This window comes from Tenrec ecaudatus, chromosome 15 (genome assembly GCF_050624435.1).
Source record: "Tenrec ecaudatus isolate mTenEca1 chromosome 15, mTenEca1.hap1, whole genome shotgun sequence".
Taxonomy (NCBI): domain Eukaryota; kingdom Metazoa; phylum Chordata; class Mammalia; order Afrosoricida; family Tenrecidae; genus Tenrec; species Tenrec ecaudatus.
The window spans coordinates 20419956-20430846 of NC_134544.1; positions in this window are offsets into that span (position 1 = coordinate 20419956).

Below are 10891 nucleotides of genomic sequence, written 5' to 3' on the forward strand. Positions count from 1 at the left end.
GGGCTAATATTGTCCTTATGGATTTGATCTGGACTGGGCTGAGATGTTTTCCTAGTATTCAATTACTCTTTATATAAAGCTCTTTCTTATACACATATGAGTGTCCATGAATTTGTTTCTCTAATGAACCGAGATTAACACAAGTTATTATTAAAAATAAAAATGAGAACAATTTTTAAAGATGAGCAATCAATCACTCACTGCCATTGAGTCGATGCTGTGTCATAGTGACTTAGAGGGCAGAGTAGAACTTCCATCTGTGAGTTTCTGAGACTATAACTCTTTCCAGGCGTACCAAGCCCTGTCGTTCTCTGATGGAGCAGCTGATGGTTTTGAACAGATGAGTCTCTGGTTAACAGAACAATTTGTAGCCATTACACCACCAGGGCTTCAAAAGATCAGTATTGCTTTTCTTCTCACTTAGAGTAAGGGCAGGAATTCACCCTTTTTTTTTTTTTACTGAGAAAATGTTTAATTTGAGTGTCCCGATAACTAGCAATTCCCAAAATGAATCCAGTAAGTGCTATTTCATGGAGTTCTCAGTGGACATCGCCAACCTTTGTATGCATCCAGGATGTAGTCCCACAATTCTGCTACTGTTATCAGAAGCATCCTTCTGACACTTCTGAAAGAGTAGTCACCTCCCTGCTACTCTAGCTATTCCGTATTTAGATATCACTCCTGTTTTGTTACTGAAAGAGAGGAAAAATTAAAAAAAAAAACAGCGGATTGTCAAGATAAGTTTGGGAAAAGGTCATTTAATTTAGGGAATTAAGACTTAAACATAAGAGAAAGTAGGGAGACCCACCCAGATCTGGCAGGTCCTTTTGATATGTCTGCCAAGGGCCATTGAACTTGGGGCTGGGGTTTTCCCCACCAACAGCAGTTGTCCTTGGTTGGCTGGCACTCAGGCAGCGGTCCCTGGTTGACTGGGATCCAGCTATGTCCTCACTTGTTAGGGTCCTGAGTGGTCAGATTCTCGGCGTCTGGCCTCACTGTTTCAAGTATATGGTGACTCATCAATGAGACAGGTCTGGTGGCTTTCCCTGTGAGGAACACGTTTCAAACTGCTGACCCTGCAGTTAGTAGTCCAGCGAGTAACATGCCCCTGGGCTCAGGGTAAATACAGATTCCCAGACAACTTCTCTAGAGGTTTTGACTTCTTCAGTCTCAGATAGGGCCTTGAATCTTATGTTTTCCAAGTGCCCTTGGTACTAAATGACTCCTATTTTCACAGTGATTTAACGTCTCAGACTAAAAAGGATAGTTCTACCCTGTCCTACAGGATCAATATGAATCAGAATCAAATCTATGGAAGTTTTATTTCTTTTATTTTTTTAGTTTTTATTTCTTTTTTTTTTTTAAATGTGTTCTGGGGCAGGTTGCAAAAGGAGTTTTATGGAGATGTGTAATGCTATGAATCACAGATTTATTGGATAATAAAAGAAATATGACCTTAAGGGAATGATCCATCTCTCCCTCCCTTTCTTTCTCTCGCTTCTTGGAGTGGAACAGGCCTTGATCTAACCTCCAGACATTTTTTGGGAAGATTTATATTTGGAATAATGTCCCAGCTTCTTCAGTGAATGGTGGAGTCAAAAAATTACACTGTTCAATTTATGGGCAGACCCATAAAAGTTGTTATCCATTGACAACAAATGAAACACAGCCGCCGCCACCACCACCCCATATGCTGAGTTCTTCTAAATCATGGGTGATAATTTGCTATGAAGGCCATTTGAAATGGTGGTAGGGCAGTATGTGTGGTGTAATAATGCAGTTTGGCATAAAATTCAATCATTACTGACAAACAAAGGTTGGTAACTTAATCATTATAAAGAACAGACGTCTGGGTGAGTGAGGAAGAGTGGATCCGGGGATTCCCAAGTATTTTCATTCGTACACCCCAGTGATTCTAGAGAATTTCTGAACACAGTGGGGGCCTTACAACAAGCTTCTCCTCCTTCTGATCCTTGGACAGAATTCCTCCCATCAGTTTATTTTCAAAGTCCTAGATGTGTAAATCCTCGCCTTTGCATGTCCTTGCTTACATGTAGCATGTCTGAATGCAGTCTCACTCATCAGCAAATTTGGTCTTGAGTTTCTCCCTTCTGGCACAGGGCAAAGAGAGACCCGCGGCCCACTTGTTGGAAGCCCTGACATCTGCTGCTTTGTCAGTTCTATTTAGATAAACTCAATTCCTGTGTGTGAGGTAGGGGGACTTTTAGAGGAGCCGGCACTGTAGCAAATCAGTTCTACTTTTACCAACTATAATTTCTATATTCATTGTGATATACCTCTTAACTCAGGGGGCCACTTTACCTAAGGATTTGGTGAGTTGGGGAGGTGTCATCTATCCAAAGTATCCCCCAAAAGAAGGGGGTGTGGTGGAGGGATGCTATTCACCTGGGGCCAGCCAACTGCCCTCTCTTGTCAGTGGGGGATCCTGCTCAGCCAGCCCGGGGGCCGGATTCTAATGAGTAAGCAGAGTATGCAGAGCTGAATCACGTGCTTCCCTTCCCTCATTACAGTTTCACCCTTTGAGTAGTTAGTATGCATTTAATCCATTCGTATTTGTATTATTCACCACACCTGTATTCAGACCCCAAAGAAGGGTGACTGAAAAGTAGTCCCCGCTCAGTGTATATATATGAAAGCTGGGCAACCAGCTTGTGAAATGCACAATAAGTTAGCCATCTTCCATGCATATCCTCAAGATTAACTGCCCGACATTCCCTGCTATTGTTTCAATGCATCCTTCTGAACCAGATCCCGTGTAGAGAGATGCTATAGGGATACAGAGAGCAGGGAAACATTTGTGAGCAGTCTAAGGCGGGAGATAAGCCTTTTAAACTTGTAGGTATAGAGTGAGTACTTCAGAACGTAGGTAGGTATAATGACATGTCTATGAGGTTCCCCGCTCTCCCCATCCTTCCATGTATTTCTTTTCAAAGTGAAGAAAGCCCGACTAGGTAGCTGGCCTTTAAGCCTTCAATTAATTGAACAAAGATTTCTAAATTGTTCAATTGGTTTCATTAGGAAGTGTACAGTGAAATAATAAAGTAAAACAAATGATATAAAGCACAGCCACTAATTAGCTCTACATGATTGATATAGCTTTGGACCAGGCATTTGATCTCAAACAAAATGCAGTTCCTTGTTAAGAGGATTTTTAATTGATGTGCAGAGAGGTATTAGATGATGTTGGAAAATAATTACTGCAGAGAGCTATTCATGCATTTGGCTGAACATAACAAATGAAGTTTGGGCTCGGGATCTGGCGAAGTGGACACGTGCTAATTAATAACGAGAAGAACAAGCATCTTCCAGGCATTTTTAACCCAGTCTTTGCTAGAAGATTGCTGAGCAATTATGAGCCATAATGAGGTTGTCATATAAACAAGATCGGCATTACTCAGATGTCAGATGAGATTTCAAATCCATGCAACCCATATGTATTTTCTGGTTGTTAACCGATTGTAATGTAGAGTGAACCAATCAAGGTGGCTGCTCCAAGTTCAGATATGATTAAGGAAGCATCATAATGAGCTAGCAAATCTTGACTATTTTCTGATGGTCATATGAAGACCGTCCCTACAGACTAAGGAAGCAGAGATGTCAAACGCATGTCAAAGCATCAGTACATTTAGAAAAAGAAAAGAGCTTTTCTCAAAGACATGAATATTGACTAGGGTAAAAATGCTCTTCCTCTCTTAAAGCTTGATGAGCATATGCACCGAGTTACACATAATTTGTTAAATCTGACAAGAACGTTAAATTAGCATTTGGTTGGTCTCGGCCAAATTGTTTGCTCAGAAAAATGTGTGCATGTTGACATAAAATTAGAGGTACTTATGGGTGACTCTCTGAAGGCGGAATTTGTCTTCCTTTGTATTATGTAAGGCTGCTCCCCGTGCCACACGCATGCTATGGTAAAAAAAATAGAACGGACTTAGGATGGATTCATAGCTATAAAATGCTGCATTGATGCTTTTCTTTGATTGAAATCGGCAAATCACTTACATCTGCGAGGAGAACAACTTGAGTTTGGCATGGACCTCAACGTATTGGGCAATGGCTTTATAGTTTAGCCTGCTGTCCTAGCGTGCGTGGGCACCTGCCACTAAAAGAATTCTGTTTACTTGATGCTTCTCCACATGTTTTTAACGTTCTGTGGCACCTCAAGCAGGTTTCCCCCATCTGACGGTGGTATTCCTGAATGAAGCTGCTTCTCAGCCCCTGCCACATCACAAAATATACTTGTGCTCTGTGTTTGTGTATATATGTATGCATGGGTTAGGACTGGATGTGAAGTGGGAGAGAGATGAAACTCAGGAACGAGAACTTCCAGAGAAGCAGCTAGTTTCTTCACAAAGGGTCAGTACTTATCCTAGTTCACATATTATTATTTCTACCCGGACGAGCAACTTTTGAAGTAGAGCCTTAATCTTGTAAATATTCTTACATGTACAAGTATTTATCTCTTTTTTATTGGCATGTAATTTACAGATCACACAATTCAATAGTTCAATCCTAGTAAAAACAGTTGTGTAACGATCACCACAATTTCAGAACATTTTCTTCTTCATCGTAGTCATTGCTGTTGGTGCCCCATGTCCCCACCATTTTAATCTAACTGCATCTCCTAGAATCGACTTTCCGATGCTCTCTGATAGCAAGCCTATTCACATGGCCAGAGGGCATTCAGGGGAGGCCTTATCCATGTGGGGACCCTGCAAATGGATTTGGGCCTTCCACTGAAATCCATAGGCTTCTCTCAACTGGGTAACTGGGTTCAGAATTTCAGCTCTGATAGTGTTTCCTCCTCTGGATTCAGATTTTATTCTTTATACTCCTTGGATCACACAGGCTGGTGTGCTTCTTCTATGTGAACTTAGTTGATGCCTACCTTAGGTGACTGCTGGCTTTACCAGATGGTATTTTTTCCATGAGCCAGGCACCATCTAATTTCTTCACCATGCTTTTCTTTAGCACCCACATCTTCAGTGATCTCTCCAGGAAGGCGAGTGTCTTCTAGGGCCATGTCAGAAGAACTAGTTGTTCTTAGATTAAGGGTGTGATTAAGAGTGAGCCAGAGTCCATTCCCATGTCTATGATTTGTATATGTCTCTGGACAACACTGCCACAGAGTTACTATTTTCATGCTTTCTTTGCTTTTTAATGATATGTGTTAGTCTATCAGGAACGGTTCTATTTACGTGAATGACTTATTGACAGTTTTACCCTATTTGCAGTCCTCGCTGTTTGTGTCAATAGTGTTCTTTCACTTAAGTTTCTAATCTGTAGATGTTAAAATATCATGCATTGCAGTTTAAATAACTATGCATGTGTAATTTATTTTTCTCAACAGTGTTTCAAATTCTATACTATTGGATAAACTAATGATACTCTCAATAGAATTGCTAACATATGCCCCATGGAGATGACTTATAATGTTCTCCATTAAAATGTATTTCTCTTTTAAAGAAGGGGTTGATGTGTGTATAACTAGAAGTTCAGGTCTATGCAGAGACACCTTGGAAGAAAGGCTAGGGATCTATCTAGTTCTAAACATGGGTAGGGTTGATGTTAGTTGGGATTGACTTAGTGGCTGCTTATTTGGTTCTCTCTCTCTCTCTCTCTCTCTCTCTCTCTCTCTCTCTCTCTCTCTCTCTCTCTTGAATGATGTATATGTATGTAAGGATCCCTGATAATGCATTGGGTTAAACATTGGACTACTGAGTAATGCTTAACCTATCAGCAGATTAAACCCTCCAACTTCTCCATAGAAGGAGAACAAGTCTGTTTTCTCCCTTAGAGATCTGCATGTTCTGAAACCTTAAGGAGCAATTCTACTCACTCCTGTAGTGGTATTAAGAATCTGAATTAACTTGTTGTCAGTGGTCTTTATTTTCCATTTTTAATATACACATATGTCTGTACCTTGGCTATATACATGCATACACATACATACTCTTTCTCTGAAAGATAAGTTTAAGATTCACATTCTTACCAAAACAAAAAAAAACCCAAAAAAACAAAACCCAAAAACATATTTGGGAGAACGAGGTGAGTCAGAGCAGAGAGCCAAAACCCATCTGTAGACACAGGGATATCCCCTGACAGAAGGGTCACAAGGAAGGGATGAATCAGCCAGGGTGCAGTTAACCACCGATGAAACACACAATATTCCTCTGGCTCCTTGAGTTTTCCTCATTCCCCACTATCATTACACCAGTCTTGCCTTCCACTTTGGCCTAGACCAGAGCATATACACTCGTATAGATAAGAGCTCACAATACATGGAATCCAGGTAAGCTATACTTCTCAGGAACAGAAATGGGAGTAGTGATACCAGGAGAGTAAGCGTAAGGTGGAGAGAAGAGGGGGAGGAAGGGGCAACAGAAATGGGAGTAGCGATACCAGGAGAGTAGGGGTAAGGTGGGGAGAAGATGGAGGAAGGAGAAACTGATTGCAATGATCCACACATAACCTCTACCACTACCACCCGGGGGGACAAACAACAGAAACCATGGGGGAATGGAGACAGTGGTTGGTGTAAGATATAAAAACAATAATAATTTATAGTTTATCAAGGGGTCACGAGAATAGGGCAGGGGAGGGGGTGAAAAAGAGGAGCTGACATCAAGGGCTCAAATAGAAAGTAAAGGTTTAGAAAATAATGATGGCAACATATGTACAAATATGCTTGATACAATTGCTGTATGGATTGTTGTAAGAGCAGTAAGCGCCCCCAATAAAACGATCTTTAAAAGAAAGAAATAAAAAGAAAAAAAATCCATATTCTTTGAGAAAAAGAACCTCTATGAACAAACATCCTGTTGTGATTGTGCTTTCTTTACTATTTACATGTATTCCTCAGCGAGTCAATGTCTGATTAAAAAACACACCCAATAAATCATTCCATTTTCTATCAGAAAAACTCATGAAATGGAGACGTGATTATTGCAGAGAAACGTTTTGCCCCGAGCAGGCCTCATTTCCATCCTGTCTCTGTGACTGTACTGTGTCTCTGTGTCTGGAGAGGCACTGCTGGACTCTGCAGCTATTAAGAGACCGAGGCTCCTTGGCTTGTGAGCGGAGCATCCCAGGCTCCAGGATGGCCAAGGAGTCTTTAGCATAGAAGGAGGCACGAGAACAATTCACACCAATGTAGTCATGTCTGGCATGGTTGGACAAATAGAAATATGAAGGAATTCTGATGGGAAAAAAATGTGTTCCGTTCCCCTAGACATATGAAGTACACCACATCGCAGGGTTATTCTGTGGAGACAGTAACGGAAGTGATGGTGTGGAATGTGAAACTCCAGGGGAAAGTGGGTCTCTAACTAAATGGCAGGTCCCGTGGTTTTGATCTATGAACTTGGAGATAGCTAAAAAGGGCTCAAGAAGGCCTTCTCCTCTTGGATTAAGCACGGAACCATCTGAATAAACAAGCGGAGCAAAAATTAACAAACAGAAAAGCCCTGGGAATCCAAATGTGAGTTTGGCTCAGGCTTACCTAGAACCCTTAAAAAGATTATACATAACACTTCTGGGAGGAAATTCTGTGGACATTTAAAGACTCTTCTCTGTTTGAAGCTGAAGTAATTGCCTGGCTTATTAGACTGGATAGCATTAAGTGAAAGGAGAGTATTCACAGTGTAATCAGAAATTATGACTGTATAAAGTATTATAAACAGGAATGAGGCTGGATTACAAACCAGAATGCTGATGTTGATTTTGTTAATGTTAAGATGGTGGGTCATTTCCCTCCTTCTGTGCTCAATTGCCTGTATATTTAAAAAATTATTTTCAAAAAATGAACACATTTGTAAGAAGAATTTCCAACGCTAACTTTTTTTTTTGCCAAGCAAATGTAAGAAAATTTCCTGGGAGATAAATTGGTAACTTTCATTTTTCTGGAAACCCCAAACAGAAAGTGTATTTCATGTGCTAATATGGCAAAGGAACTTAACACCTTGTCTTTCCTTCTCATTGATGATTTTTGTTGAAATACACGGAATCAACCTGTGGCTTTGTGCAACACCACCAACAAAAAATTCTGAGGAAGGTAAATCCCCAGACAACAGCCACGGAATAGACCTGGAGAAAACTGCAGATTGGGGCTCGTCTTTTAGCTCCACAAGAGACTTCTTCAGAAGGTGAAATAGCAAACATAAGGAACCCTAGTGTCGTAGTGGGTTACAAACTGGATTACTAACCTCAAGGCTGGTGGTTCAAACCGAACAGCTGCTCTGCAGGAGAAAGATGAGACTTTCTGGGGGAGGGGGGAGTGCATTTGGTACATGAGTCTGGGTATGTGCGACTATTTGTCGGAAGCACATTTATGTCAGAGAGATTCACGAATGGCCACACATGTGAATTATGATGAATGCTTTCCTGGCTGCCTGGCGGAGCACATTTCAAGGGAAGTGCAGCCTCAATGCTTAGAACTGTGTCCAGCTGATAGTACGTGCCCAACTAATAGTGCTGAATGAAATTTCAAGAAGCAGTTCTGCTGAGGCTTGCCAAGGAGTGAGTGTCTGGATCCCAGACGCATCTTGACATTTCGGCTTTGTGGGCAAACTCAGGCCAACATTTGGATTGTAGTCTTTTTAATGAAGCAACTGAAGTTAAAGCCAGGTGCTTCCGTCAGTGGTTGAAAACTGGAGTGAGAAGCAAGATGGATAAAGATCAAAGCCCAGACTGTCATGGTGGATGGTAAGTTGGGAGCAAGACCCGGGAGCCTTCCCTTTTGATTTACTTTGTTGTAACATTCCCTCACCCTCATCATTTTTGCAGGTGTTTCATCTGTGCAAGTGAATCTAATGTTCCCACATTGAGTCCAATAATCTCAGCGTCCCCACCAGCAGCAGGGTCCATTCGGGTCCATTCCAATGACCATAACCCTCAAACTATTTCCCTCGGGTTGCTGAGACGGAGAATAAGTCCATTTACTAAATACTATTATTTTAATTGACATGCTCTCCAAATGGACTTCTTATAATTAATGATAGTTATAAGAATAATTATAATTTTATATAATTAAGTTTGTTTTAGCTACTATTGAAATACACCATTAAAATAAAAGGTTATCCTTCACCACAGTGAAAATTCATGAATGCAATAAAATGTCAGATTATATGATTCTTTTCTGGGAGATATATTATATATAAATATATAGTATGTATTTATTTATAACATATATCATGTAATAGTATATATTAAATTAAATATACATATATATCCTCCCCAGAAAGGATCACAAAATATATATCTTGAGTCCTGCCTTGTTCCAGAAACACTGTGTGCAATATTTATTTTACCTTTTATCCCAGCTCTATGAGACATGTTATTACTGCTCCAAAATATCCTGTTGGTGACTTGGAGATGGTTATCCATGACCCAGAGCCACCCAGCCAATGTATAGCAGACAGGAGATGGAAAGAGTAGTCACTGGACTCTGAGACTCTTGTTCTTGTTCCTTGGGTCTCTTGCCTCAGGACTTAAATTTTGGCTTGTTGCTTCCCTGCCCTTTCCGTGCAAGACAAAAGCCCTCCCACCCCAATGGACTCACTTCAGGAGATTTCTCAAGCTCTCCCAGTGCCCTGAATGATCCCCCCCCACAACTCCCCAAATCCATTTTTCTGGATAACTTCATCTTCCCATTATTGGATGTGTTGCCAAGAAAGATGAGAGAGAGGGAGGGATAGAGGCTTTCCACTAACTAATCTCTTTCTTCTTCCATGAATCATGTAATGTGAACAAATAGTTTCTTTGGTGAACAAGATTTCAGCAATTTATATAGTCCTCACCCCCACTCTGTCTGTCTCTTTTTAATAGGCTCTTTCTCTTTTGACTGTATTCCGGTTTATTTTGAACATCACATCAGACAGGAACCTGAAGCGATGGTGGCTAGAATGTGAAAGCCCACAGGTGACTTCATAGGGCTGTCTCATTCATTTACTGCCACCTGTTCTCCTCCAACATCCATGGCAAATAACCAGAGTGGGTGCTGATCACTCCCATTTCCTGGATCATGGCACGGAAACATAATGGGGAAAAAAAAAGTCATGACCAAGCCAGGATCATGACTTGGTAGTTCCCTGGTATGCAGGCCCTGTCCTCTCTTTTAGTCCGGGCTTTGCCATCTCTCTCCCGGAAGTCCTTCTGGTACCCCTTGCTCAGCCTGTGACAACCACCATATCTAGTCACTTCCTCCCTGCCCCCTCTTCCACAGCTATTATCTGAATTTTCTCAGATACATGCCTCTCTGATATGAAAGAAAAATGAGAAAAATACATTTGCAGCAAAAACAAATAGTCAAAGTCTCCTGGGACCCTTTTTGTCAATATTTTGGTCTCTTGTTTAATTATTTTACCCAATGTTTGTGCAGTTGTCTGTGTGTCTTTTAGTGTGAGCCTGTATCAATATTTTCTTGTTGTAGAGGGCAAATTCCTAGATGGAGGGAATCGTGTCTATTGAATGTTCTTTCCCAGCTATCCACAGAAAACCCATTGTGTGTGATTGCCTTACAGATTTTCTTTTGAATGTCAGCTTCTCTCTGTTGGACCAACTCCTCCCCATTTTTTTCTAGCTATATTAAAAATTTTTTTTTCAGTTACTTGATTCTAGGAAGTATGTGTTTAACTGATCTTTCTATGCGAACACTCAGCTGTGGGTTTTAGATCTGAACATAAGCAAGCTCAATGCAAGCACACAACTCTTTGTAATCAAGTCCATTCTGACTCACCGTGCCTCTGTAGGTCACAGTGAGGTACTTTGTGTATTGTGCCAACCTGGTCGATAAACACATGTGGGGTTAATTGAAGGGTGGAAGGATAAATGGCTCGGTGAGCCTCACCTTTCCATTTCTAGGGTCTCTTGC